The 22,617-nt window shown below is 47.5% G+C and overlaps 2 long non-coding RNA genes across 2 annotated transcripts in view; one reads left to right on the top strand and one right to left on the bottom strand.

Annotated features, from left to right (window-relative positions):
• The window catches only part of LOC309342444, a 70,123-nt gene that overhangs the window by 5,797 nt on the left and 41,709 nt on the right, over nucleotides 1-22,617 (bottom strand). The gene's annotated exons all lie outside the window — the stretch shown is intronic.
• LOC309342428 overlaps nucleotides 2,423-22,617 on the top strand; it is a 259,920-nt gene continuing 239,725 nt past the window's right edge. The window contains exon 1 of the long non-coding RNA XR_014156804.1: nucleotides 2,423-2,555. This is a non-coding gene — a long non-coding RNA (uncharacterized lncRNA). The remainder of the gene's footprint in view (nucleotides 2,556-22,617) is intronic.

The raw sequence follows: 22,617 nt of genomic DNA, 5'->3' as shown, positions 1-22,617 counted from the left end.
GAGAGGGGAAAAATGATTTCTGGATTTGCAGAGGCAAGTTATGAGATGGGTGCAGGGTGGTGGAGGACTGAAAAGGAAGAAGAGATATTGCAGATAGCGAAGGTGACTAGCCTTCTCTTGGAGGGCCTCTTGGAAACTTTCACCAGTCCAAAAGCTCCTGCATTGTGGGGGGCTGGACTAGATGACCCTCAGGGTCCCTTCAAACTCTACAATCCCCTGATTGTATGAAAAGCCTCGGATGCAAGAGGGAAGCTGAGGGAGGGTCCCATAATTTTAGGGGGGGCGTGTGGTCCCCACATGTAGGAGGCCTCTCCCAGGTTCATTTCTGGGTGCTGTAGGTCAAAAGCATCTCTCCAGCAATGTTCAGAGGCAGGTTGCCTGTGACCCTGGAAGAAGCACACAAAGCTATAATGGCTGGGGGAGTGGGGGTGGCTGCAATGATCTGGAAATCAAGCCTTATGAGGAATGGTTGAAAGAGCTGGGTATGTTTAGCCTGGAAAAGAGGAGGCCTACTGAAATTCCTGCATTGCCAGGGGGTAGACTAGACTAGGCTTGGGGTCCCTTCCAACTCTACAGTTATATGATTCTGTAGTAGTAGTACTAGTAGTAGTAGCAGCAGTAATTTATTATTTGTACCCCTCCCATCTGGCTGGGTTTTCCCAGCCACTCTGGCGTCTCCCAGCATGATAAAACATCAAAGATTTAAAGCTTCCCTAAACCACGCTGTCTTCAGATGTCTTCTAAAAGTCTGGTAGTTGTTTTTCTCTTTGACATTTGGTGGGAGGGCATTCCACAGGGCAGGCGCCACCACCGAGAAGGCCCTCTGCCTGGTTCCCTGTAGCTTTGCTTCTTGCAGTGAGGGAACCGCCAGAAGACCCTTGGAGATGGACCCAGGTGTCTGGGCAGAATGATGGGGGTGGAGACGCTCCTTCAGGTATACTGGGCAGAAGCTGTTTAGGGCTTTAAAGGTCAGCACCAACACTTTGAATTGTGCTTAGAAAGTTAATGTGAATTTTAACCTGTTTTTAGTGTTTTAACTTCCTATATTCTATTGTTGCCAATTTTTCTTAGTGATGATTTAATTGTTTTATCTTTTGATAAACCTCTTTGTGTTTAGTTTTTCTTTTACAATCAAGATGTAGATTCTTTGTTTCATGATGTAAAAAAAAATAAAAAACCAAGGTATTATTCCCTGAGATTCTTATCCCTCTCTACATCTATGGTGGGGAAGTGTAGGACAGAAGCCGATTTTGCAACCCAGCACATCTGTCCTGCAATCAATGCATTCTGTTCCACATCAATCGTCGCACGCCCTCCGAATCGGAATCCCGCTGGCAGCCTGGAAACCCCCCCCCCCCGCATTTTCCTGCCACGGGGCGGGCGGGGGCGGCCTTGATGCATTTATCATTGCACAAGCTCTTCTGGATCAAAAAGAGAGACGAGCCCCCGAGCAGAGTGGCTTGTCAGCACTGCGGAGGAGCTGATCCCAGCAGCAACTTGGCTATTTCCTGAGCTTTGGATTTCTGCCTTTGTGGGTTTCTGAGCCTGAAGCTGTGAGCCTGGGAAATCCCGTTGATCAAGCCTGGGTACCGCAAAGCACCCCGAAGCATGTTCAGCATCTCTCAGGGTGGATTAGCTGTCCTTCCTGCAAATTGAGCTCTGCATCAACCTCTGTCTCTGCGTCCTCTTCCCTTAAGCACTTGTATTGATCCGAATCCCCAAATCTCTCAAGTGGCAATGGATGGACGGAGAAACCACTCTCTTTTTTTTATCACAAAAGGCAGAATTGCCTCCTCTACAGGCTCTGAAGAACAGCTCTGCCTTCAGATTCAAGATCTGAGGGGAGGAGGGCTAAACCATGGGTAGGCAACCTAAGGCCCGGGGGCCGGGGCCGGCCCAATCGCCTTCTACATCCGGCCTGCGGACGGTCCGGGAATAAGTGTGTTTTTTACATGAGTAGAATGTGTCCTTTTATTTAAAATGCATCTCTGGGTTATTTGTGGGGCCTGCCTGGTGTTTTTACATGAGTGGAATGTGTGCTGTTATTTAAAATGCATTTCTGGGTGATTTGTGGGCCATAGGAATTCATTCATTTCCCCCCAAAAAATATAGTCTGGCCACCCACAAGGTCTGAGGGACAGTGCACTGGCCCCCTGCTGAAAAGGTTTGCTGACCCCTGGGCTAAACCAACTAATAAAGAATGAGAAAAGAAATTATAGAATTGTGGGGTCCCCTAAGGACCATCGAGTCCAACCCCTTGAAATGCAGGAATCACTGCTAAAGAATTCCTGACAGATGGCCATTGAACACTGATTTTACCACAGCACATATACTGCCACGGGGGCTGGGTTAAATCAGCCAGCGAGCCGGATTAGGCCCCCAAAGCAGACTTTGGACATCCCTGGTTTAGGTCATTGGCTGTGATGGCCTGGGATTCGGACTCAGATGCTGAACCTGAGGGATCCCAGCCTGCACAGGAGTCCCCGCCTCCAGAACCAGCTGAGCCGGGGCTGGGGCTTGAGCCTGAAGGGTCCTCACCTGTGCTGGGTCCTCAGGTGCAGGCAGGCACCAGCTGAGCCTGCTCTGGCTCCTGAGGTGATGGAGGACCCATTGCCTGCAGGTGCTCCACTCTCAGCCCCATCAGGGGAAGCTGAGGTTGCCTCTGGGTCTGGTAACCCTCCAGCCTCTCCTGAGCTGCAGAGGCTCAGGGCAGAGAGGCAGAGGGAACTAAGTTCCTGCAAGAGGAGTGCTCACCACAGTGGAAGAGGACTGGAAGAAATTTAAAATATATCTCAAAGACTCTTGTAAAATTGAGGATCGTTAAGATGTCAAGGGGTATGAATTAGAGAATTACAGCTGTAAACAATAATTTTAAGTAAATCTAAAGAGAATTAATAAGGAAATTGATTAAAGGGTTGCTAAAGAATTGTGAAATAAGGATGCAGGGAAAGGGAGGTAAGGGGAAGTCATGTTTTATATGTCTTTGTTCTGTGTTTTGTTTGTTTTGTTTTTGTTGTGATGTGTCAGAAAACTTAATAAAAATTATTATTATTTTTTTTTTAAAAAAAGAGGAGTGCTCACCTCCAGGCCAGGAGAGGCGAGTCACCAGAGGATCAGGGCCGCCCTATGCCTCGGGGCAGATGAAAGCCAGCCAGCCCCAGTCCCAGTTGCAGGAGCAACATTGTTGGTTGCCAGTTCCTGCCTGAACCCTGTCCTGCTTTCCTGCCGGAGCTCCTGACCTGCCCTGGCTCCCTGCTTGCAAACCGGTTCCTGACTTCACCTGACTCCCTGCCCTCACCCAGCTTCAGCTACTACCGACTGCCTCCACATTGCACCTTCGACCATGGACTGGACTTGGACCTCACCTCTTGGGTAACCCATGGGACCAGCACATTGGCACTGCTCATATCTGTGGGATGTGAAACACAGAGGGGATGTCTGGACCAGTCAGTCAGAACTTCCTGTTTCCTCCTGGGCTGGGACAGACTTCCTCTGCATGTGAGCAAAGGTGGGCATGACCTCACCTGGGCAGGTAACAAAATACCTATCTCTCTCTGATGCCAGTCCTTGAAGAAGCAACATCTCCTTAGCCTGAGATGCTTCTAGCCAAGAGAGGACAAAGGAACTATCTCCTTATGGGATAGATTCCAGGTGTATATATTTTGTAACCTAAGCCTGCCTTCTGGGATCCATCTGTGAACAGAATGTGAGTAAACTCTTTTATATACTTTTATGTCTAATCTTTTTAAGAGGGAATAAAGGGGAAATTACCAGGAAACTTATTTTAGAGGCTTAAACAAGCCTGGCAAAGATGTTATCGGCTGTACAGGTTTAAAAAGGTGAATGTTAATCTGCTAAATTGTAGAACTTGTTAAAGCAAGTTGGGAAGAATATAATTTAACAATATATCCTCTCCTGCCTCCCTGAACATTCCCACAAAATCTCCCCCAAATCCTGTGCCTTCCATCTTTCCCAACATCAGGGTCTTTTCCAGGGAGTCTTCTCTTCTCATGAGGTGGCCAAAGCCTCAGCTTCAGGATCTGTCCTTCTGGGTACTGCTTGCAAAAGCCCAGACATTTTGCTGATACCCCAAAATTTCCCCGGCCCCTGTTTCCCCCCTTGGAGTCTCTGGGAAAATCCGGACGTATGGCAACCCAGTGAGCTTCATGGCAGATCTGGATTTGAACCCTGGTGTCCGAGGTCCTAATCCGACCCCCTAACAGTTGCACCCCCACCCCCACCCCCGCTTGGTGTGTCCGCTCCTAACAGATGCGTTGCTGCTGGGGGATCCCTTTTCCGTCTGGGCTGCACCTTCTCCGTGCGCAGTCTGGGGATTCCAGAGGGATCCTGGCGGCGGCTGCGGGGGCTTCAAGCGCAGTGTAGCCCGCAGGCCTGACCGCGGCCGCTGGGATAACGGAGTGGATGCCTCTTATTTCTCCCTGTTGCTGAAAGAAAGATAAATCTTTTCTTCCCTTTAAGCCCGTGGGTTGCAAAGTAAGACGCACATCAGAAGCTGTACTAGCGGTGTGGGAAACGGCTTTTGATCGCCAAAGACGTTCTTCAAAAGACAATATGCTCTTCCCCCCCCCCAGCTGCCGCCTCCCAACACCAACCCCCCCCCCAAATGTTAACTTCGCTGCTGCCAGCATCTGCGGGATTAGAGGGATGAGCCACAGCCATCGGCTCCCCCAGGAGGGGCGCACGGATTTTCCCAGAGCACCTGCCAGGCCCTTTGAAGTAGCTTTCCCTTTTGCTCAGATATCAGAGGCCTGTAAGGGGAGCCTCAGTTTCTGCAGCAAGGATTAGCATCCCAAAGGGGTGCGGGGGGGGGGGAGGCCTGGTGGCGGGAGGACTCGCAAGCACGCACCCCCGCACCCATCCCTGCCAGGCTGCGCAGCGCCCTGACAAGGATTCCCCAGCACAAATGGATGGAGCTGTGCTTTCATGTCCCTTCCAGAGATTTATTTATTCCCCCCCCCCAACAACCCATCCCTGTCTTCAGAGCCGGCCAACCCCGGGGACGTGCGCTCTGCCGATGCAAATATCAGCATAGCAGGCGCAGTTTCGTCTGCCTAGTGCCGGGAGGGTGGGCATTTCTGAAGCGTTCTCCCTCCCCAAAGAGGACACAAATCTGCATGGAATTTGCATATGGATTCTGGGTAGTAACTGAATGGTGCAGGGAGGAGCTACTTCTGAGCAGGTTTCGGGGGCGGTGGGGAGGGCCCTGACCTTCCTTGTCATTTGGATTTCAGAGAACAACATGTTATCTCCCGGTTTTCTGACTGCCTCTTCTGTTACTGCCTCTTCGCGTTGCCTCCGCTGTGCTTTTAAAAAATATATATCCCTCCCCATTTATCTGTCAGCCAGAGAACATTATCCTTCGCCAATGGCCTGTTCCTGCTGGAATTATCCTAATTGTGCAGGGCTCACTTCAAGGTCCTTTAAGACCCACTTCAGTTAGAATGGCGGAGCTCCAAACAAGCCACCTTTGATGGCCAGAAAAGAAACACAACTTTCTAATTATGCAGCTTCATGTGGGCATCTTTTGGCATTTGTCTTTAGCGACAGGAAAACAAAAGCAACCACATGCGGTTGAAGAAATCGTTCTGACTGCAGCTTGGTAGCCCAGCCCAGCTCACACCAGGTGCCTTTGGACTACAACTCCCATAAGCCCTGGTCAGGGATGATGGGAGTGGTAGTTCAACGCTGTTGTTGTTTAGTTGTTTGGTCATGTCTGCCTCTTTGTGACCCCCTGGACCAGAGCACGCCAGGCCCTCCTGTCTTCCACTGCCTCCCACAGTTTGGTCAAACTCATGCTGGTAGCTTCGAGAACACTGTCCCACCATCTCATCCTCTGTTGTCCCCTTCTCCTTGTGCCCTCCATCTTTCCCAACATCAGGGTCTTTTCCAGGGAGTCTTCTCTTCTCATGAGGTGGCCAAAGTCTTGGAGCCTCAGCTTCAGGATCTGTCCTTCCAGTGAGCACTCAGGGCTGATTTCCTTCAGAATGGAGAGGTTGGATCTTCTTGCAGTCCATGGGACTCTCAAGAGTCTCCTCCAGCACCAGAATTCAAAAGCATCAATTCTTCGGCGATCAGCCTTCTTTATGGTCCATAATTCAGCACCATAATTCAAAAGCATCAATTCTTCAGCAATCAGCCTTCCTTATGTAGCCCCGGTAGCTCACCATGTTAGGTACTAGTCTACGAATCCAGATGGTTATTGGTTCTACTCCTGGGAGATCCTGACACTGAACTTCTGGATGGCAGGTTTTTCCCCTTCATGGATCACTGCCTTGCCATGGCGAAGGGGCTTGAATAACTCAGAGAAGCTATGAGCTATGCCGTGCAGGGCCACCCAAGATGAACAGGTCATAGTGGAGAGGTTTGACCAAACGTGATCCACCTGGAGCAGGAACCGGCAAGCCACTCCAGTATCCCTGCCAAGAAAACTCCATGGACAAAGACAACAGGCATATAAAAGTTATGACACTGGAAGGTGAGTTCAACGCTACCTGGATAAAAATGTCTGCTCTGGTGTGAATCTCCTTATGTTCTTAATGTGTTGCTTCCATAACCCACAGCTTCACTGCAATAGAATGACCCTGGGAGCCCCGGTTTGCCTGGCAGGCTCCTTCCTTGCAGTCATCTGCCTTAATGTCAGATATCTTAAAATGAGGAGGAGGAGAGAAGGGAGTCCTGCGTTGTCTCCAAACTTAGCTAATCCACTCAGACCCCACAAGGTTCAGAGAGTTCTGTCCCTGCCTCTTTATTGCCCATATGGTTCCTTGAATAATTCATAGGAAATTATTTAATTGGCAAAATGAATGTCTGTCCCCAAGCCTCTCAGACTTGCAGTTTGAAATAATTTGCTGACTAATTCTTCACTGTCGCCGAGCAAAAGGAGGAGGACAGAGTGCTCTGGATCCGAGCAAAGAGCAAGGATGCCGTGGTGAAGTTGGGAAATCTGGGTGTGCCAAACGTTGGTTCATGCAGGAGTGAGGCATTGTGGGAGAGATAAAATTGTGGCCTTCTGGGGAATGAGTGTTTGGTCTCTTTAAATGTAAAACTCCCTGTCTCTAAAAGTGGGAGGATGAGATGTTATCTGATTTGCAGACCTGGCACAGCTGGGGGCCTGACTGCAGACTGGGTTGTAAAAAGGCACAGGAGGCTATCAAGTAATTTACAATTTAGGAGCCTGATAAGTGTAAGAGCTGTGGGTTAAACCACAGAGCCTATGACTTGCCGATCAGAAGGTCAGCGGTTCGAATCCCCGCGATGGGGTGAGCTTCCGTTGCTCGGTCCCTGCTCCTGCCAACCTAGCAGTTCGAAAGTACGTCAAAGTGCAAGTAGATAAATAGGTACCACTCCGGCAGGAAGGTAAATGGCGTTTCCGTGCGCTGCTTTGGTTCGCCAGAAGCGGCTTTGTCCTGCTGGCCACATGACCCGGAAGCTGCACGCCGGCTCCCTCGGCCAATAAAGCAAGATGAGCGCCGCAACCCCAGAGTCGTCCATGACTGGACCTAATGGTCAGGGATCCCTTTACCTCTACCTAAGTGTAAGAGTGGCCTGGGAACTAAGAAAGAGCCTTTTGATCTTAAGGTCTCTGAGTCTAAACAAAGTTGTAACCTTTAAAGAAACGTGCAACTGTTTGAGTGGCTTGTCTAATAAATTTGGAAAAGGACTTTTTGTCTTTTGTACTCTGTGCCTTTGGTCGGGGAAGCTAAACTGGTGCCTTACCGTACCGGTTGAATTTCTGTCTGCATCATGGTAAAGTGACTCAGGGCTGGGCAAACCCAGTAAATATTGAAGGGGGGGTTTCTCCTCCTTGTACCCAGTGGCGTAGCGTGGGGGGTGCAGGGGGGGCCAGCCGCACCGGGCACAACATCGGGGGTTAGGGTTAGGGGGCGCAAATCCATGGGTTAGAGGGCGCAAATTACTTGCCTTGCCCTGGGTGCTGACAACCCACGCTACGCCACTGCTTGTACCCCATTCGAGGGTGGTCCAGGAAAGGAGGTGGTGGCAGCTTTACCGTTTGGCTTGTGATTTGCAGCAACTAGCGATCTCTCCCCTCTCCTGGCCAAGTCCTGCCGGTGTCTAGGAGGAAGGGTCAGGGGGTTGGATAGTCCCGCTCACTACAGATGCCCCCAGCAACTTGATGCAGGGCATTGAACGAGACTTGTTGCCTTTTGGGCCTGGAAATTCTCTGCAAACAGAGCAACCATCTTCTGTTTTATTGGCAAGCAAGTGAGGGGAGGAGGCCGGACTCAGGTGGACCAAGCTGCCGGCCACAGCGCTATGCTCTGCCTCCACAGCCTGAAGCTGCAAAGTGTAATTCTATAACATTTAGGAGACATCTGAAGGCAGCCGTGTCTAGGGAAGCTTTTCGAGGTTTAATGTTTTTATATATGCTGGAAGCTGCCCAGGGTGGCTGTGGCAACCCAGTCAGCTGGGCGGGATACAAATAAAATAGTAATAGTAATAGTAATCATCATCATCATCTGATGATGGTACATGCTTTTTTCTCAGTCCAGGCTTGAAATAGAGCTGTGGGGTTGTATCTAAAGCTGTGTGAGTCCCTGTGGCCTGTCTGTCTGTCTGTCTGTCTGTACACACAAACAAACAAGCAAACAAAAAAAGCAGGCTTTTCCTTTCTTCACTCCCTCCACCCACCCACCCACCTACCTAATCTGCTTCCCCAACCCCCTGGGAGCATTTATTCATTTGTTTGTTTGTTTATTAATTTATAATATGTATTAAATTTGCATACCGCCCTTCATTTGTTGATCTCAGGGCAATTCACAGCATAAAAATACAAGATAAAAACACATTGTGAAAACAAGAAAACAGCAAAACAAAGCAATAGCCAATAAGCCTTGTCCCACCATGAAATTTTATTTTGAAAAATTATGCACCACTTGATTATAGAAAAATAACAACCTCAAAGCAGTTTTCAAAGAGAAAAAACTATAAAATTATTAAGACAAATCTAGAACAGTTTAAAATCCACAGCAATTAACCTGCTAAGACGTCTAAGCATCTGGACAGACTTATCTAAGCAAAGCTTTTTGCAGGGAAGGCACCTGCTCGGTGTCAAGAGGCAGGGAGTTCCACGGGGTAGGTGCTGCCACACTGAACAATCAAGTTCTTACAAATGTGGAGCGGGCCTTACGTGGCACCTGGAATAATGCTAATTTTGCCAATCAAAGCGGCTGAGTGGGCGCCCGTGGGGTAAGGCGATCTCGTAGATAAACTGGTCCCAAGTTCTTAAGGGCTTAAGCACCTTGAACTTGGCCAGGCAGCAAATGGGCAACCAGATCTCTGGGCACAGGCATTCTATGTGGTCAAGGCCTCCCTCCTGTCAGCGACTGCCCTGCAGCATCATGTTGCAGGGAGGTGGGAATTTTCCAGTGTGCAAGCAGAGGTCTGTTGCACGAACAGAACGGCAACACTGTGGGAATGTTCAGGGAGGCAGGAGAGGATATATTGTTTATTAATATCCTTCCTAACTTGCGCTAGAAAGTTCCTTTACTTAGTAGAGTTTCACATTCACCTTCTTAAACGCACAGCGAGTAGCTGGTTGCAGGCTCGTGTGAGCCTCTCACTATCAGGTTCCTGGTAAGGTCCCTTATATCTCTCTTAAAAGAATAAACACACCACAATCTTGTTTAAAGTATATAAAAGTAGTTTACTCACATTTTGTTCACAGTTGGATCCCTGAAGGCAGACTACAGTGGCGATCACTGGTGTAGTGGTGAAGCCAGTGTGGTGTAGTGGTTAAGAGCGGTAGTCTCGTAATCTGGTGAACCGGGTTCACTTCCCCTCCACATGCAGCTGCTGGGTGCCCTTGGGCCAGTCCCACTTCTCTGAAGTCTCTCAGCCCCACTCACCTCACAGAGTGTTTGTTGTGGGGGAGGAAGGGAAAGAAGAAGAGTTTGGATTTGATATCCCGCCTTTCACTCCCCTTCAGGAGTCTCAAAGCGGCTAGCATTCTCCTTTCCCTTCCTCCCCCACAACAAACACTCTGTGAGGTGAGTGGGGCTGAGAGACTTCAGAGAAGTGGGACTGGCCCAAGGTCACCCAGCAGCTGCAGGTGGAGGAGTGGAGACGCGAACCCGGTTCACCAGATTACGAGTCTATCGCTTTTTTTTTTTTAATATAGATTTTTATTGTTAAAATAATTCAACATTAATACACATACAAACATACATTTCATACAACATACCTACATACATACAACATACCTACAACATACCTACACTCAATCCCACAGATAATTCCCATCACCATCCACCACGAGTCTATCGCTCTTAACCACTACACCACGCTGGCTCTCAGGTCTACTGGTATATTCAGGTATAAAGTGGATAGGGGAAAAGTTTCCTCCCTCTCTTGTAGCACTAGAACTCCAGGACACAAAGTGAAGCTGAAAGTGGGACGATTCGGGGCAGACAGAAAAAAGCATTTCTCCACACAGCATGCAATGGAACTATGGAACTCCCTGCCACAAGGGGTAATGGTGGCCAACAACCTAGATGGTTGTAAAAGAGAATTAGACAAATTCATGGAGGGCTATAAGTAGCTCCTAGCTTCAGAACCCCAGTTGCTGGAAACCAGGGGAGGGGAGGGGGACGCTTGGGTCTTGCTTGTGGGTTTGCCTTTGGGGCCTCTGGCTGACCTCTGTGAGAACAGGATGGGGGACTAGACTCCTTTGGCCCCATCCAGCAGGCTTTCCTTGTGAATCTAAGCCTCCCTTTCCCTTCCTGCTTGTTTCCTGCTCGCTATCCCCACATCTCTTTCTGGGAAGGCGGCACTCAGTGCCTGTGGGGGCTTCACACACACACACGAACGATAAATAAATTTTTATTAAGATTTTAAAGGTTACAGAAAAAAATGAAAAGAAAACAATCAAAGAAGAAAAAGAAAAAAACAATGCATATAAGAAAACATCATCAAAAAACAGAAAAAAGAAATAAAAAACAAGTCAAACCTTTAACTCACTTACTTACATTCACTTATTTCCTTGACTTCCTCACGCCTCCAATTTTTGTATTCTAATTCAATTAGATATTCCAGCAAATCCTTCCAACTTTGTTTTTATCCTAACAATTTATCTTAACATACTATAATTTTACCTTCTCTCTTTCACCAATTCATTTTTACTTAATCCTTTATGTCTTTTCTGCTAAAACCACATAATTTTCTTTTCCCAACATCTTTCTAACAATCCTTAATTTTGCAATATTTTTGAAGATAAACTTTACATTTTTTCCAATCTTCTTCCACCACCTCTTCTCCTTGGTCCCGGATTCTGCCAGTCATCTCAGCCAGTTCCATCACACACACACACACACACACACGAACGATAGAGCAATATATGCTTGTTGTCACTCTGCTGCACGCTTCTCTAAGCGGCAGTAATGCCTCCTTTAAGAACAGTGTTTTCCCTCCGCGGGACTTCCTATGGAGAAGCGTCCCCATCTCATTATCCGGCGGGGGGAGCGCGCCAGGGATCTGCGCTCAGCACAGGTTGCGTTATTAAGAGGCTCAGCGCCCGGCTGGGAGAAAGGAGGGCCAAGAAGGAGAGGGAAGAAGAAGAGGGAGCCTTGCCCTGCCGCATGCATTAGGGAGGGGGGAAGAGGGGACAACAGCAGAGTCGGGATTTCAAGCTGTGTTTTTTGGGGTGGGGTGTGGATTCAGCTCTGGCCCTGCCACTAGGCGGAAGGAGGCAGGCGCCTCAGGCGGAAGGTGCTGTGAGGTGGGCAATAATCGGAGCCGTTGCTGTTGTTGTTGTTGTTGTTGTTGTTGTTGTTAATCAAATTTATACACTGCCCTTCATCTGGAGATCACAGGGTTACCCAGAGCGCAAAAACACAAAAGCAGATGACATAATTACAAACAAAACAGTAACACGCACACACAAACCATTGTTTAGGGAAGTTTTGAATGTTTTATGTTTTATCGCTTTATTATTATTCTGTTGGGAGCCACCCAGAGTAGCCGGGGTAACCCAGCCAGATGTCTGGGGTATAAATATTATTATTATTATTATTAAAGATTGGGAGGCCTAGGAGAAGAGGAAAGTCTCTACCCCCATTGTTCTGCCCATACACTGAGGTCCAGCGCCAAGGGCCTTCTGGCGGTTCCCTCACTGCAATAATTGAGGTTACAGGGAACCAGGCAGAGGGCCTTCTCAGTGGTGGCACCCACCCTTGGAAGGATATAATTAGCTGGGATGTCATGTTAGTCGCTTTGAGACTAGTGATGGTAGTGATAAAGTGGGATATCAAATCCAAACTCCTCCTCTTCTAAACCACTGAGCCTCTTGGGCTTGCTGATCAGAAGGTTGGCGGTTCAAATCTCCACAACAGGGTGAGCTCCAGTTGCTCTGTCCCAGCTCCTGCCAACCTAGCAAATCAAAAGCACGCCAGTGCAAGTAGATGAATAGGTACTGCTGTGGAAGGTAGGTAAAACGGCATCTCTGTGTGCTCTGGCTTCTGTCACGGTGTCCCATTGTGCCAGAAGCAGTTCAGTCCTGCTGGCCACATGACCTGGAAAGCTGTCTGTGGACAAACGCCGGCTCCCTTGGCCTGAAAGCGGGATGAGCGCCACAACGCCATAGTTGCCTTTGACTGGACTTAACCATCCAGGTGTCCTTTACCTTTTTACCTTTTACCTTGCCCAGCAAGAAAGGGGCTCAAGAAATATCATATACAGTGTTACTTCTGGTTGCGAACAGGATCCGTTCCAGAGCCCCGTTCGCAACATGAGCAGAACGCAATCCGCATCCGCGCATCTGCATGTGCGCGGGTTGCGATTCGCTGCTTCTGAGCATGAAATCATTTTGAGCATCTACGCAAGCAGTGAAACCCAGAAGTAACCCTTTCCGGTACTTCCGGGTCCCCGTGGGACACAACCTGAAAAGATTTAACCTGAAGCAAATGTAACAAGAGGTATGACTATGTTGTGGCTAAGGTCAAGTGAATACGGCTTTGGGAATTGGCAGTGGGAGTTTGCTGGATAAAAAGGGAGAAGTCCTGGGCACAAACCTGAACTCCTAGAGATTCTGTTCAGCCCCAGCTCCTTGGCTCTCCTCCAGGCTGTTACCTTGGCCAGACAGCAGCCGAACTCCTGCATGGCTTGTCCTGAGTCCGATGACAAGGAGAAACAGAGCTGGGCGTCTTCAGCATACCAATGGACATGCAGCTGAATGTTGAAAGATTCAAGCAGAGAAATAATGGGCTTCTTCATGCAGCCTATAATTAAACGGTGGAACTCTCTGCTGCAGGAGGCGACAAATGAGGATGGCTTTCAGTTCTCCCACTGGTGGAATTTACTGCCTCTGACAGGGACTTTAAATAAAGCATTGCTACATAACGCTTTCAAAGTTTAAAGTTTCAATGTTCCATTAAAACAACAGCAACAATGGAAGACAACCTACCGGTAACTTGAAAAAATACTTTTATTCCTTGTTTCCTCCATTATCCCATAATTTCCTCTAATGGTTGGAGTGATGGACTAGGACCTGGGTGACGTTGGGTCAATTGCCACACCTCAGCCTAAACTACCTCGCAGGGTTGTTGTGGAGATTAAATGAGGATGGAGAGAACCATGTAGGCCACCTTGAGCTCCTTGGATAAAAATCAATTTTAATTAATTGGGGGGGGGGGAGTTGGGCAGAGGCGATTTGATGTTAGTTGCTGCTCTGTCCCTCACAGAATCATCAACTCATTAAGTTCAAAGTTCCCAAAAACTGGGGGGGGGGGGTATATCCTACAGTTATTGCAATTTTGATCTCAAGGAGGTGATAATATCCAAAGGAAAAGTTTGAGATTTGAGAACAAGCGAGGATTCTGCTTTGATTTTGCTGGCTTTGCATTGGGGAGCTGGGAGAGAGCTTTACCTGCCACCTCGTGGCTAGGCTGAGAATTGCCACCACCTCTCTTGGCAAATATCAGTGGATTTCATCTAGATTCAGGTAGGTAGCTGTGTTGGTCTGACACAGTCGAATAAAATTAAAAAATTGTCTAGTAGCACCTTAGAGACCAACTAAGTTTGTTCTGGGTATAAGCTTTCATGTGCATGAAAGCTTATACCCAGAACAAACTTAAAGGGAAAGGGACCCATGACCGTTAGGTCCAGTCGTGGCCGACTCTGGGGTTGCGGCGCTCATCTCGCTTTATTGGCCGAGGGAGCCAGCGTACAGCTTCCGGGTCATGTGGCCAGCATGACTAAGCCGCATGTGGCGAACCAGAGCAGCGCACGGAAACGCCCTTTACCTTCCCGCCTAAGCAGTACCAATTTATCTATTTGCACTTGGACGTGCTTTTGAACTGCTAGGTTGGCAGGAGCAGGGACTGAGCAATGGGAGTTCACCCCGTCGCGGGGATTCGAACTGCCGACTTTCTGATCCGCAAGTCCTAGGCTCTGTGGTTTAACCCACAGCGCCACCCGCGTCCCAGAACAAACTTAGTTGGCCTCTAATGTGCTCCTGGACGTTTCAACTTGATTTTATCTGTTCCTCTAATATCTAACAAAAAAGTCAGATGGGAACAGTCCTTCCTTCCTTCCTTCCTTCCTTCCTTCCTTCCTTCCTTCCTTCCTTCCTTCCTTCCTGTTTAATGCATGCTCGATCTGATTTGTTTGCAGAGAGAGTTAGATAACACTGACTATTTAATTGGGCATGCATCTTAATGTTTTTGTGGGGAGGTGAGATGGCCTTGCATCAAGCACATGTCACCCGACACTCTCCTGGACATTTTCCTTATCCCAAAAAGTGACTTGGATTCACAAGAGCTCTGAACCAGCTTTGATTGTGCAGCCTGGGTTTGCAGGGATGTGATTGAGCCCCACCAGAAAGGAGTGGGGTCTTGAATCCTAAAACTATGGAGATAGGAAGCACAAAGCCACCCATTGACACCCCCAAACCACCCAAGTTTAACTCTTTAAAAGCTTATCTGGTACGTGGCAGCAGTCGGTGCTTAGAAAGCATGAAGCAAGCAGACCTGAGCCTGAAGTCTAGCTTTAAACATGGGACAAAAGGGGCGATGTGTTTTTATCTTCCTATTTTTATTGTTTTCGCATGTTGAAATCCATCCAAGTAGAGCAAAACAAAGAAAACCACCCTCCCCTGGAGATGTTTTAACCTTTTTCTCGCTGCTAAATTTAATATATTGTTTCACTTTCTTTTGTAATTGTTTTTATTTCATTTTCTGATGTATATGAAACAGAGAGAACAGCTATAACAACATATGAAAGCTTAAAAAGACGAAAAACAAGACTGTAAAATAGGCACATAGAATAAATACAGCTGCATGCGGGTTAATAAAATAACATCTGATTATCATGTCCAGTTCCAGATTTTCCAGGCTTGTGATGAAGGTTGTATTGAAAATGATGGTTCTGTCACAGATGTAATTCACACCCCAATGCTTTTAACTCTTTTTATTGATCACTTTGATATTTCTCACAAACCACGTACAGGTTTCCTACAATATGAACTTTGTTAAGCACATTTGGTGAAATAAATAAAGATCAGCTGTCAGATGGGATTTCTATCACTCTGGGCAGGTTGGCACATTTTCATCCCTGCATCCGGGTTCTGCGGGCAATTTTTTGCTTTTGCATTGGGTTATTTACCAAGCACTAAGACTTTATGTCTCTAACTCGGACTGTCCAGGGTGGAGACAGCTGGCAGCGGTGCCAGGATCTCTTCCAGAGACCTCCTTTGTATGCATGGACAGTACATACATATTGCAGCCCTCAGCTGCCATGAAGGAAGTCTTCCCGGCAGCAATTTCAAAGAGATTACCCTGACGGCACTAATGAAACACAAGTCAAGAGTGTGCATAAGGAGATCGGGAAATGGTAAGTGGTCTGACATCAACATGCCAAAATTCATTTCTAGAAGTATTCTGCTCTGAATCACATTTTTTTTTTGGGGGGGGGAGATCCCTGCTACTGCCAACCTAGCAGTTCGAAAGCACGTCAAAGTTCAAGTAGATAAATAGGTACCGCTCTGGCGGGAAGGTAAACGGCAATTCCATGCGCTACTCTGGTTTGCCAGCAGTGGCTTAGTCATGCTGGCCACATGACCCGGAAGCTGTACACCGGCTCCCTCGGCCAATAAAGCGAGATGAGCGCCGCAGCCCCAGAGTCGGCCATGACTGGACCTAATGCTCAGCGGTCCCTTTACCTTTACCTTTATACCCAAACAGTGAGGAATCAGCCCTGAGTGCTCACTGGAAGGACAGATCCTGAAGCTGAGGCTCCAAGACTTTGACCACCTCATGAGAAGTGAAGACTCCCTGGAAAAGACCCTGATGTTGGGAAAGATGGAGGGCACAAGGAGAAGGGGACGACAGAGGACGAGATCGTTGGACAGTGTTCTCGAAGCTACCAGCATGAGTTTGACAAAGCTGTGGGAGGCAGTGGAAGACAGGAGGGCCTGGCGTGCTCTGGTCCAGGGGGTCACGCAGAGTCGGACATGATTAAATGACTCAACAACAGCATTCCCAAACTGAGCAAAGACTCTGTCAAATAAGACCCTCATTTGGAAAAAACCAGATGAGAAGCCTTGCTCGTCTCCACTCTGGGCTGAATGTGCTCTGCAATTATGATTCGAAAGTGGTGCTTTGGGTGGCACCTAGCAAGTTTGGGGGGGGGGTTGGATTGGGGGGGCTTGGGGGGTTGCTGCTGCTGGTTTTTTTGCATCTTTATTTTAGATCTTGCTGTGGAAATTGTTCAGCTTGGTTGTGTATCTTTTTAATGTTTTAATGTATGTATGTATGTATGTATGTATTTTATCCCAGAGGGGTTGAGACTATGATCACTGCTTGGAATTTGTGTTAAAGGAAGCCTATGCAGAACATACCAGATTATAGGGATTTTAAACAACTTCTATTAGTACTGCTATTAAGGTTAATGAAACATTTTTAGTAAAGTTACACTTCAGTCGCCTCTTCCAAACAAACCATCAGTCATTTTTCTCCTTCCTGCGAGGTCTCCCTACACTTGGACCTGTCTCTCGTAATCTGCTGCACCTTCACCTCTAAATTCCTGCAGTTCCTAGAATCTAACAAACACCAGGCTAAATTTTCACTGAATTCTTAGGAAAAGACAAAGTGTTAGCCCAACAGCTTAAATCAGAGGCGGGAGACAAGGTCCCAAGTCAGCAACAGCCACCTGCCGTCTCCAAAGCAGAGATATGACAGCTCCAAAGAGCCGGAGGATTCAGACAGGAATGCAAAATGTGGATGGATTCAGCACAAATGAATCTATCTGAAAACTACTCCAAGTCCAGCCGCTGAAATCCTTTGGTCAGCGTCTGTCCCCCTTCTCCCTTGCGCTTTCTTCATAAACCAGTTAACTGTTGTGGAAAGATGTGTTCTTTTTTTTTTTAACCTAATTTTTTATTAATTTTTTAACAGTAATTAAACATACTTTTACATATTATTCAAATTTTTGACTTCCATCAATCCTGTCTGAATATTTCCCAATCTAATCGCTCAGTATGCATTTCTTATCTTCCCTATTACATTTCAAACTCATAACCAATATCTCTATCTTTTCCTACTTTGAAACGCTTCGTGTATTTCTCCTTCCAAAACTTCTTGTAGTCCTACTAGCGTAATTTGTTGATTACAGTTGCTCTTCAAATAATTCATATACTTCTTCCAATCTTCTGTAAATCTCTGGTCCCGCAGGTTTCGAATCCTTCCTGTCATTTTGTCCAATTCTGCATAGTCCCTTAATTTCATCTGTCATTCTTCTTTCATCGGAATTTATTCTTGCTTCCATTTCTGGGCTAACAATACTCTTGCCGCAGTTGTTGCATATAAAAACAATTTAACATCTTGCCTATTAATGTCCTGACCTATAATACCAAGTAAAAATGCTTCTGGTTTTTTTAAAAAATGTATATTTCAACATCTTTTTCATCTCATTATACATCATTTCCCAGGACTTCTTTACCGATTTCACGGAAAGATGTGTTCTTAACTGTCTGCCAGGGCTGGATGGAAGAGGAAGGTTTTCAGCAGCAGCTTCTGGACCCACTCCAAGGGCAGCCCCACAGGGTGTGCATTGCAGTTGTCCAGCCTTGAGGGGGCCAACACAAGGACTACAATGAGCAGGCTGTCCCTCTCCAGGAATGGCTGTAGTTGGCAAATAATAAAATAATAATAAATTTTATTTGTACCCCGCCCTCCCCAGCCAAGACTGGGCTCAGGGCGGCTAACAACCAATAATAAAACAAGTTGATTATTAAAATACAACAAAAAAAAAAGATTACAATACAACATTAAAACATTAAGATGCAGCCTCTTCACAGGAGGAGAAAGGAAAAAAAGTAAGAGGGGGAGGGAATTGAATTGACTCCAAGCCAAAGGCCAGGCGGAACAACTCTGTCTTACAGGCCCTGTGGAAAGATATCGGATCCCGCAGGGCCCTGGTCTCACGAGGCAAAGCGTTCCACCAGGCCGGAGCCATCACTGAAAAGGCCCTGGCTCTGGTTGAGGCTAATCTGACTTCCTTAGGGCCCGGGACCCCTAGGGTGTTGCTATTTATGGATAAAGCTGGTAACAGGAGCTCCTATTATTATTATTATTTATTATTATTATTAATGCACTACCCATCTGGCTGGGTTTCCCCAGCCACTCTGGGCAGCTCCCAACAGAATATTAAAAATGCTATAAAAATCACCAACTGCTTTGGCATGTTTTGTATGGCACAGCAGTATACAAATACTTTTTTTAATAAATAAACACACTTCTCCTTTGTTCTAAGCTTTGGCCAGCCTGGAAAAAGGACCCCAACCTCTGTCCATCACGCCAGATGATGAAGGAGAAGAGCCCTCCTGCCCCCCCCCCCGCCATGTCCTGTGTTGCAGCTTGGCAAAGAAAGGGACTCCTCCACTGGCCTCGTTAAATTAAGTCCTATTAGGAACAGCGGCACTTTGTAGGAACGTCACTGGTAGCAGGATCAGGCTCTGTCCTCAAGCCGCGATTCCGTCTTTTTTGAAGCAATTCCAGGACTGGCAGATTTAATCACAGATAGCAGCTCTGCCAGGGACTGCATCTTATCTGCGGCTTCCACCTTATCCCCCCATTGCAGAACTTCCCGTGTATGTAGAACATCTGCACTCCCCTTTCTAAGCTTCCCTTATCTGCTTTCTTGGGGATCAAAGGATTCTTTTTTAAAAAAGAAATCAATATAATTTGAGATCTGTCAAAATGATTCACAGCCAGCCTTACTTTGAAATGTCATAGGAAGTTTCAGCTGCTGGTCAGAGCAGAGTGGGGACCGTTTATTGTGCCCCCACACCATCAATGTGGACTCCCAGCCCCCCCCTTTTTTTTTAAAAAAAGGAAAATCTCCTTTCTGATATAGCTAGTCCTTTTTTTGTGCATCTAGTGCAGGGGGCAGCAACCTAAGGCCCATGGGCTGGAAGCGGCCCCCGGGGGTCGTTTGACCGGCCCCAAGCTGCCTGCTCATGCGCTGCGCTAAACTGGCACAGCACGGAGCAGGGACTCGCTTCCACGGAGCTGGAAATCATGTCTGCGCAGACGCAGATGCCGAAAATCACATCTGTGCATGCGCAGATGCAGAAAAACATGGAGGCATGTGCTCAGACACGCGATCCAGCCCACGGAGGGATGTCCACGGAACGGATCCAGCCCAGGCAAGATAAACCTTGCCGACCCCTGATCTAATGAAAGAGGTTCTCCAGTTAGCAATATGAGGTCCCCTAGTTATATATCAGAGCTTAAATTCTTATACCAAGTTTCTTGCTGGATCTGACAAGGCCTTAAAAGTCTGGCTCAGTAGCTTTGACCATTTGATACTGTCAGAAGAGCCTGGGCTGGATCAGGCCGATGGCCCATCAAGTCCAGTGTCCTGTTCTCACAGTGGCCCATAAAATGCTCCAAAGGAAAACCCACAAGCAGGATTCGAACACAAGGGCAGCTAGACTGGTGACTGGGAGCGGCCGCCGAGACCATATAAAACCGGTCTTGAAAGACCTACACTGGCTCCCAGTATGTTTCTGAGCACAATTCAAAGTGTTGGTGCTGACCTTGAAAGCCCTAAACGGCCTCGGTCCAGTAGACCTGAGGGAGTGTCTCCACCCCCATCGTTTTGCCCGGACGCTGAGGTCCAGCTCTGAGGGCCTTCTGGTGGTTCCCTCCCTGCGAGAAGCCAAGTTACAGAGAACCAGGCAAAGGGCCTTCTCGGTGGTGGCGCCCGCCCTGTGGAACTCCCTCCCATCAGAAGTCAAAGAGAACAACAACTACCAGACTTTTAGACGACATCTGAAGGCAGCCCTGTTTAGGGAAGCTTTTAATGTTTGATGCATTATGGTATTTTAATATTTTGTTGGAAGCTGCCCAGAGTGGCTGGGGAAACCCAGCCAGATGGGCGGGGTATAAATAATAAATTGTTGTTGTTGTTGTTGTTGTTGTTGTTGTTGTTGTTGTTGTTATTGTTATTGTTATTGTTATTGTTATTGTTATTGTTATTGTTATTGTTATTGTTATTGTTATTGTTATTGTTATTGTTATTAAACTCTCCCTTCCTGCTTTGCTTGTTTCCAGCAACTGGCATTCAGAAGCTCAACAGATGGTGCCACACATCTAAAAGATAAAGAAGCTATTTGCACTGAGCTGGAAAAAGTACGGCCAGCATCTCCTTAACCACAAGTCCCCCATAGCTGCTGAGGTCCTCTCACAAATTCTGCAAAAACAAATGAGATGGTGATGGACTGGGCCTCAAGACCTGGATAGCCAAAGCTCACCCCTTTGCCCAAGAAAAGAGTTGAGACTGTCAAGCCCTCCCCACCCCGATATAGGCAGGGGCAAACAAGGGCTAACCAACACCCAGGGCGGGGCAAACCACCAGCTGCACACGCATGGTGCCGCTATGCACAGCACATGTGTGTGACGTCGCACATGCATTGAACGTAGCGGCTTGCCGCCAGCACCACTCAAGTGCCATACAGACGGTGGCAGGATCCTCTGCCCACGGGGTGCCTTCCTGTCACCCCCCCCCCAGACATGGCACCCGGGGCAAACCGCCCCCCCCTTATGACGCCAGTGGATACATGTCCACATCGATGGAGACCCAGCTCCGTTCGGTATCAGGGAGCCCCATGGATCTGCTTGGCACGAAGCGCCTCGAGGCCGCTCTGTGTTTCTCAGCTGCCTGCTAATTTATGGACATGCTCTAATCTCCATAAGATTAAGAGTGTAATTAATAATAATTAATGGGTACATTAATCTTCCGCTGGCTGTGATAAGACCTATTCAGACAGACATGGCTTAGTCTCTGTTTGCCGAGACGCAGAATCAGCAAAAAGGCATGGGTGGGGACCATCGACACAAGGACTTCATCTCAGTTATTGAGATCTGTTTCATATATATATATATATATATATGCTTTCGTAGATTTTCACGGGTACAGGAATGCAGGTTTTGGTGTCCTCGGGTGTCTTCCCGTGTAAAAGTTGGGGTGTCTAGGCGACGTTTCGACGAGGTCTCACTCGTCATCTTCAGGCTGGTGCTTTCGGCTTCTTGTTACTGGAACAGAGCAGGATCAGTGTTTGAGTTCCTATAAATACTGTAGAGGGGGTGTGGTGTATAGCCTCCAATGTTCTGGGCAGAGAGGAAGTTCCCAGGTTAGTGTGCCTTTTCTTCTTTTGTTCCTTAATTACTTGAGAGATATCTTGAGTGATTTCTTGAGTGATATCCTGAGTACCACTTAGGTGGGTCATTAGGTGTGGATTAGTTGTTAAAGTCTTTGTGTCTTGACCTCTTGAACTTTGTGAAGAGTTTTCCTGAGAAGATGGCTGTACTGTACTTAGTTGTGCTCTGGCTTGGCTTCGTGTATAGGGGCGAGCTGTGGTTTTGTGGCTTGTGTCAGCCAGATCTGTGTAGGGATTGCAGGGGGGTGCAGCATCCGGAGGTGCCACCATGGATTGGCTACTGGATGGTGTCTGTAATTCATCTGTGGAGAGGGTCTGGGTTTGGGTCTGGTGTGGTTGATTGGTGTTGGCGTTCTGTGTGCCTCTGGATCTGGTGTCAGTTTTTGTGGGGAGGGCTAATTTCCAGATGTCTGGCAAGCGGGATGTGTCGTCACGCTTGTTCATGTTGTGAGGGTGTTTATCTATCTCGATGGCTTCCATGATTATTCTCTTGTGGTGATGTTCCGTGTTAAAGAGCAATTTGGAATCTGCAAAATTAATTTCGTGTCCTGTTTCTTTCATGTGTTGGAAAAGAGAGGAAGTTTTTTCTTCTTTTTTGACGGCATTCTTGTGTTCTGCGATACGGAAATTAGCCCTCCCCACAAAAACTGACACCAGATCCAGAGGCACACAGAACGCCAACACCAATCAACCACACCAGACCCAAACCCCGACCCTCTCCACAGATGAATTACAGACACCATCCAGTAGCCAATCCATGGTGGCACCTCCGGATGCTGCACCCCCCTGCAATCCCTACACAGATCTGGCTGACACAAGCCACAAAACCACAGCTCGCCCCTATACACGAAGCCAAGCCAGAGCACAACTAAGTACAGTACAGCCATCTTCTCAGGAAAACTCTTCACAAAGTTCAAGAGGTC

This window comes from Podarcis erhardii (genome assembly GCF_964252035.2).
Source record: "Podarcis erhardii genome assembly, chromosome: 5".
NCBI classification, from domain to species: Eukaryota; Metazoa; Chordata; class Lepidosauria; order Squamata; family Lacertidae; genus Podarcis; species Podarcis erhardii.
This window is presented reverse-complemented; position numbering and strand designations above follow the sequence as displayed.